Source organism: Crocuta crocuta, unplaced genomic scaffold, assembly GCF_008692635.1.
Source record: "Crocuta crocuta isolate KB4526 unplaced genomic scaffold, BGI_CrCroc_1.0 scaffold26, whole genome shotgun sequence".
Lineage (NCBI taxonomy): Eukaryota > Metazoa > Chordata > Mammalia > Carnivora > Hyaenidae > Crocuta > Crocuta crocuta.
Window position 1 is genome coordinate 4094209 of NW_027532249.1, and position 7834 is coordinate 4102042.

The window sequence follows — 7834 nt, forward strand, 5'->3', positions numbered from 1 at the left end:
TCCCCAACACCACCCCCCCCCCCGCACCCCCCCCCATCCTCTGGCTCTCTCTCTCTCTCAAAAGCAAACATTTAAAAAAATTTTTAATAAAAAAACTGGAATGTCATAAACTTCACAAGGTTACTGTAAGGAGTGAATGAAAAGTTAAGTGGAGAGCCTATTATCAACCATAAAACACTTGTAATTGCACCTATACCAGTCAGATGGTACTTCATAATGAACAGGACTTAAATGTGACACTCTAGTTTTCCCCTATGCTTAAAGGATTCTCATGGTTTTCTGCTGCTTCGTCCCTATCAACTGAGTTCACAAAAGCTATGGGCAGAAGAAATTCTTGGATTAGGGGTGTGAAGAAATAATAAAAGAGCCCAAAGAGTTATCTCATTAAGTTATCATCTAGACAATTTTCAAATACTCAAAATTAAAGTTAAAAGTATGGAGAGGGCCCATTTTTTCTGGGATTTGCCAAAAGGTTGTAAACTACAAGTTCTCATTCCAAAGATACATGATAAACTAAAAAAAAAATTTATAACATATAAACAATTTCTAATACATTAATACCACAAAGAGACTTTGGAGAATCATAAACTCTTTTATTACAGAGTTTTTACTTTAACAATGAGTGATTTAAAAACACTAATGAAAGTGTTTGAAAAATGGTTTAAATTCTTTTTAACATTTATTCGGTTTTGAAAGACAGTAAGTGGGGAAGGAGGAGAAAGAGAAAGAGAGAGGGAAAGAGGGAAGGAGAGCGAAAGAGAGAGGGAGGAGCAGACACGCAGACTCTGAAGCAGGCTCCAGGCTCAAACCCACGAATTGTGAGACTAAGACCTGATCATAAGTTGGACCCTTAAGCAAGTGAGCAACCCAGGCGCCCCCAAAATCGCTCAAATTCTTGACTGCCATTCCCAGAAGTTTTCAATAAGAAGAAACAAAGAGAAAAATGGCCAAAGATACAAAGTATCAATTCACAGATGAGAAAATGCAAATAATGGATTAGCTAATGATCCAAATTCCTATAGCTAAAATCAATATTCATACCATAATCAAAGACAAAAGGCCTGAAATATAAGTGGTATACTTAAATCTAACACAAATTTAAATTGTCAACCAACAATAGGTAGGTATTGTTTTCTTCACTGGGTGTTTGCAAAACCAAGGGAACACCAGAGTCTGAAGGGGAAGGAGGAGCCACGAAGGAGGAAAAAGGACAAAAGAAAGGAAGAATGAGTAAGCCAATTTGCTGTCAAACATTCTTGTTTACTTTCAATGATAAGAGGACAAATAGAAACTCAGTAAAGAGGTATTTTTTGTTCTGTTCAAATTCAGCTTAAAGAGAACACTCATCTTTATTCTTGGGATGTTTTAATGAAGCCTGGAAGACAGGGATAATTTCTGAAGACTGAATAACCACCACTGGATGATCCACCTCAATATAAATCTATGAATGAATTAGCTTGATCATAAGAAAATTTTTCTCAAAGTAACAAACTTAAATTTATACAGCACTTACAAACTTCAAGTTCGTTTTTGGGTCTAGTACTCAAGATATCTAAATATCTAAAGTTGGAGATATTCCAATGACAATTTTTTGAAGTATTTTCATAACTAGATACTGTATCTCCTCTGATCACTGATTAAAATAAGGTATGTATCTAGCAGTACCTCATGTACAGAAGCTCAAAAAAGTTCTTTTCCTTGATCACCAAATAACTTTCAAATACTCAAACTCTAGTAAAAAGGACTTTAACTCAGAGGTTGCAAGACTTTTAGTATTAGTATTTAGAACAATTTAGCATTTAGAACAACAGAATGTTAAGAAGGCTTTCTTCCTAATTGTAATACTTTTGTTCAAATTAAGGTAGGAAACATTTTGTAAAATTTTCTCATTTGTCTTTAACATCATTAACCATCACCACAAATTAGTAAAGTGGTATAAATAATGTTTTAGTATTTACTTCTACCCTGCTTAAGTTTCAGAAGAGATGTAACAAAATAGAAAGCTGTATGTGATGTGTCTTTGGTGGAAACGAAAATAAAAAGTCCACTGGTAGGTGTGTTTCTCCTCTCTTCCTTTAGATGTACTAATGCTTCTCTTTCGTGAATGAATTTCAAAAGTCTAGCATTTTGCCAGAGAATTTTAACCTGGATCTTATCCATGGTTCAACATCATCAGCTTAGCTCATGTTTTGCTGATCTGAGAGTAGTTGAGAAATTCAAGGGATCTCAAGCAGAAAGTACTACATGAACTACAAAGCACTATAATTCTTACATACTACTGTATCCTGAGTCAAAATAGCTACTTCTAGGAAGAGAGAACCAGACATACATAGTTTCTGTTCTCTATTAGAATTCAGGGGGCAGACAAAACTCCATGTAGGAGGAAGAACAATCTGAAATCTAAGAAGCTAACAAGGTTCTCTCACACACCTCTTTCAAGCAACAAAGTAGTTTAAAAATAAGATATTCAGGGAGGGCGTCTGGCTGGCTCAATTGGTACAGCATGCGATTCTTGATTTCAGGGTTCTAAGTTCCAGCCCTACACTAGGTTTAGATATTACCTAAAAACAAAAATAAAGCTTTAAAAAATGGGAAAAATATGGTATCAGTAATATTTGTGGTATTTCCCCCAATTATGGCCCAAATACAAAACATAAACCAGGAAAGTATAGTACTACATATATGAAACAATTTTAGTGCAATAGCAATTATTTTTTTAAAACGTTTTATTTATTTCTGAGAGAGAGAGAGAGCGCGCGTGAGCAGGGGAGGGTCAGAGAGGGAGGGAGACACAGAATCTGAAACAGGCTCCAGGCTCTGAGCTAGCTGTCAGCACAGAGCCAGATGTGGGGCTCGAACCCACGAACCATGAGATCATGACCTGAGCCAAAGTCAGACGTTTAACCAACTGAGCCACCCAGGCGCCCCAGTACAATAGCAATTGTTAAGGCAATGGCCAAAGAGACAAATTTTAAATGCCAAAGAAAAAGAAATGATTTCCGCCCTATAACTTGCAACTTCATAATTTACCTCTTCTACTACTTATCTCAATTTGGAAGCATTTCTGTGTTTAACTTAATTTTCTAAGAACTTAAAGAGTTTGAACTTCTTAGAATTTTTAATTGAAAAACCTAGTCTTGGATGCTATTTTCTAACCTGGACAAATTTACTATTGGTGGATCTATTCCCTTATAAAAGTCCTAAATGAGTTTGGTTGGTGATCTTTTTTCTACAGCCACTATGATTAAAATAAGTTTCTTTAGACAAATGACATCTGTATCAAGGTGGAGTCTGTTAAAAATCACCTCTTGTAACAGTAAAAATTGTAGTCCTTCTGTAGCTGGTGAGATTAATTCGCTTCTGACAACTAACATAAAAAACCCAACAGTTACCTCACCATCTCACAAAAAGGCTTGCTGCCTACCTTCCAAGATTCTTATAAGGTATTTTCTTTTCTTTCTTTTTACCAACACAGTAGAAAGCAGAATAGCTGGCCTCCAGACATTTTCACAAAATCTGAAATTTAAGAAACACTGCCTTAAAACTTTTTAAAATCAGCTAAATACTCTTAATTAGAGGCAGAGCACAGACAAATGATTAAGAATGGGAACAATACAGTCTGTCACTTTTTTCAGGTCTGTGAATATCTACACATCATTTAACAGTTCAAAGCCTTTTTCCTCAGCCATATGTTAGAATAACAGTGGTATCTAACAACATTATTTTAAAATTATCTTAAATATTTCACTCAAAACTTTGAAAACAGATACATTCATATATAATGTTTAAGGAATATTTAACATAATCTTCAAACTCAAGACTACAGGTAAAATATGTAATACTACAGTAAACAATATTAACAGATTGGTTTCCAGCATTATTAATTTAAAGCACTAGAAGATCCTTAAGCACAACAGCAAAAACCAACAAACAAAACTCTCTATTAACACTTCTACATATTCAGATCTACAAGATAATCTTAACACCAACCAAAGCTGAGTTTATAAAGGAAATTATCTCCTGTTATTGCCATATGTGGAAACTAGCAACAGACAAATTAACATTGCAACTAAGACACTTTCACTATTACTTTTAAAAAGCCACTTTTAAAGAAACAGATTATGCATGCATGAGTGTAAATGAGAATATTTTCAAATGCTATATGGAGAAACTTCATATTCTCCAGAGGAAGTCAGGCTCTAACAACTGCAATATTTAAAATGTTCATAAGAGGATTTACTAAGATTAGAACTAAGTGGGGATCAGAAAATGTATCTACAGGGAGTTATAATCTGTGAAACAGCAGGTGCTAGAAACAATAAAGCTAAGGCTAAGCAAAAACCTAGGGATCTAGACACCTTGTTACACAGTAAAACTGTATTTTTAAAATAGACACTTTTTATATGTATAAAAGTTTACAGTACATCACGTGCTTTCCATATGTAATCACATTTATTCCATCCTTGTAAATTATGCAGGAAAATTACTTTTTGCAGATTAAGAAGGTTCTGAAAGTTAATGCGATTTGTGAAAAACCACAGTTAGGAAGTAATAAATCAAGAATTTTTTCTTTTACATCAAAAATGTAAACTGAGGCCTTCTCACTCGTACATCAAAAATGTAAACTGAGGCCTTCTCACTCGTATTTCAATATTCTTTCCACTACTCCATGAGCTACTTCTTAAAGGAAGAGGCAAATTAGCATTTCACAGAAAGGAATCTCTAGGCCAAACCACAGACTTTTTGAACTAGGTTGTAGTGACTTATAAGTAAGTTATTTCACTTTAGTAGGACTTTATTTTCTCATCTGTAAAATGAGAAAATTTGAGGTCCCTTCCATTTCTAAGGACAAATCACCATGACTCTACCTTTTACACAATACAGACATTTTACAAATACATGTTAATGTTAATTTTAGGAACAAACTCCAAGTAACAAAGTAGTGTGTGAACAGCTCTGAAACAAGCTATTACAATTATTAAACAAATCCTTCATGTCTTTCTGATAAATGCTGCTTCAGTATCAAGTTTATATACAGAAAGCAGTCCAAACCTCTTATAGACGATGATGGAAATAATCTCATAAATCATTCTTTTTAGACTAAAATAATGCTCTTGAAACAGAATAAAAAAATTTAACTACAAGTCAGTATCAACAAATTGAATATTTTTACTATTCTTCTTCTTATTCCTTAGAATAACAACCTCTTTTCCAACAAAGTGTTTTTCAAATATCCCACTGACTGCCATTTGCTACAGTCTACCTCAATATCACATTTTCCAACAACTTCTACAGGATTATACATACATATGTGTGTATACATACATAAATATATATATAAATATAAACACCTTGATAAAACATTTTCCTTTTAAATTCATTCCACTGAGTAGGGAGTTGTCTCCAAACAAAATTCAACCTTTCCCCCCCTTCCCTTGATAATCAAGAACTAAAACCAGAGACTAAACAACATACTTTTTCACCTACTAAGTTCTTTCCTCATCGGAATATTTAGTTCTCTCTATTCTTCCTCAAATATTCCTCATGGAATACACACCCGAGATTTTCACTTTCCCAGTTCTGCTTGCTCATAAAACCATACTAAACAACAACTATGGACATCAGAGACAAAAAACATTGAAGGTACCCTATTTTTTTCCTTTTTTTCTTAACTCCTTACCTTCATGAATACCACTTAATACTTTGATTTTCGTTCATTTTAACACCTTGCATGCTCCTAAAATAGAACACATCCCTGAATAGCTTGACTTTAGTCAAGCTGGCTGCAGACCTTCCCTTAAAAGAAATTTAATTAGTACTTGTGTTAACTATAAAAGATCTTTAAGAAGTAAAACCTTTCTCCTCTTGCCAATTATCTCCTGGGGAAACATCATGAATCTTTAAATATTTCTTTGCGTTTAGCCCAAATGAAAGATTTTCTCCAACAAAATTAGTTAATATAATGACTTGATCTTATACAGTCAACACTATCTCATTTTGTTTTTAAGCCACTTGGCACCAATAGAGCATATGTTCTGCCAGTTCTGAACTAATCTCCAGGAAAGCCTTTGTATAATGATTGAAGAAACTGAAACAGATCAGTGCCCGAGATTCTGAACACCCTACTTGAGCATATGTTTTTAATAAACAGTCAATTTATTTTAAAATAGCTATTTTACCAGTTCGCCTTCCTTCATGATTTACGTAAACCAACTTAAAATTAAAAAGGAACACATGACTAAGAACACAGGTTCATTTCAACTTCAGAATTACAGATAATTCCAAGGCTTTACACATCACTGAATCTGCAACCCATTTCACCCGCGGGTGTCCGGTGGAAATTACAATGTCAAAGAGTACACTGTTTAAAATGTTTCCTACGGTTTCAACTGGTGCAATAGTGTTAACTTCCCATCCCAAACTGTTTCTTACTGTTATTATTAAAACAGCTGTCAGCTGGGCTTCGGTAACCTCTTTGTACAACCGTTTATTCAACGCTTTGGGATCCTTGAAGATGCGTCACACCATATTACCCCTCAACAGGAGATCTAAGAATCTGACGTGCTCCGAGGGTCTACGAATACCATTCGAATGGGCACATGCAGAACGAAGAAGAGAACCGATTGCCTAATGCGGCAAAGACAGTTTACACCGGCATTTAAGATGCAACTGCAGCGTGCCGCTCTCTTTTCCCTTGAGACTAATAAAGCGGCAATTTCCCTTCTCCCTTTCATCTTCCTCTCCCCCGGAACCCTGNCCTTGCTCTGGGGAAGGGAGACGGGAGCAGCGCAGAACTGAGGGTCTCCTCCCAAGCGCCGGGTACGGGGCTCGAAACCGCGCCCCTCCTTCCTCCTCGCCTGTCGCCACGCCCCCCTCACCCTCACGAACCCAAGGCACTATCGGCGCAGGAGGGTTTACCCCCTGAACGAGTGCCTTGGTGTTGCCGTCGCTGTCGTTGTCTTCGTCGCCGCTGCAACCGCCACGAACGCCGCGGAGGCCGGACTTGAAAACATCTCCGGTCTCCGTCCGTCTCTCACCACAGCCTCCTCGCTCCCAGGACAGCGCCGCCCGGCGATTGGCTGCGACGCAGACACGTGACTCCACGGGCACGGGACGGGCGGCGTGACCGCCNTGCTCTGTGGAGAAGCTTCCCGAGCCGTGGGGCGGGGGTAGTCGGAAGGTACCAAGTTGGAGGCGGCGGGGGTGTAGGCCGGAACTCCTCTCTACGTGCTCGTACCTCCTTCCACCTTATGCAGGTGTTACTGTCTCCCTCCGCCGTCACCGCCCCGAAATGAGAGGAGAAAATCTAGGAGTGAGCTAGAAAACAGCACAGGCTCCGCTGACGCTGCCGGGACAACGGGCTCTGCAGTCGCTTTTTGTGGCGACCATGGCACTGGAGGTGACTGGAAACTTCTGGAAATGGCGGCGGCGAAGAGGCTGAACATAGCGTATTCACATGTTATTTTTGCAGGGCGGGTGGGAGAGTTCGTGAGGTCGAACCCGGGAAGATAGGTCTACAGGCAGAGGCGGGCAGTCAGCCCCCTAAACTCGCAGCTGCAACGGCCGGCCCTAAAGTGTTTAGAGACGCTGGGCGCTGCTGGGCGCCCACGTCCAAGCCGCTGTGCGCGTGCGCGCCGGCTGGGCAGCACCTGCGCCGGAGCCCGCGGGACCAGGAAGCTCGCTGCGAGTTCCGCGGGGCAGCGACGCGCCCGCCCTCACCTGCGCAAGGTGGGGCTCCAGTGTCAGTTTTGAAAGCACCTTAACGTGCACCTGCAGCGGGGACAAGGCGAACCCCACAATGAATATGCTCTCTCCCATTCACACCTTCAAGTAA

General features: G+C 38.8%; 1 protein-coding gene across 2 annotated transcripts in view; it reads right to left on the reverse strand.

The window, feature by feature from the left end:
- The window catches only part of ANKRD12 (ankyrin repeat domain 12), a 123081-nt gene extending 116015 nt beyond the window's left edge, over nt 1-7066 (reverse strand). Inside the window, exon 1 of one of the 2 annotated variants that reach the window (XM_077778170.1) lies at nt 6759-7066. The gene's annotated coding sequence lies outside the window, so the exon portion shown is untranslated. Of the gene's footprint in view, nt 1-3424; nt 3483-6758 lie in introns of those variants that run through there. The other variant, XM_077778167.1, reaches the window with a different exon arrangement.
- Nucleotides 7067-7834: the final 768 nt, after the last annotated feature.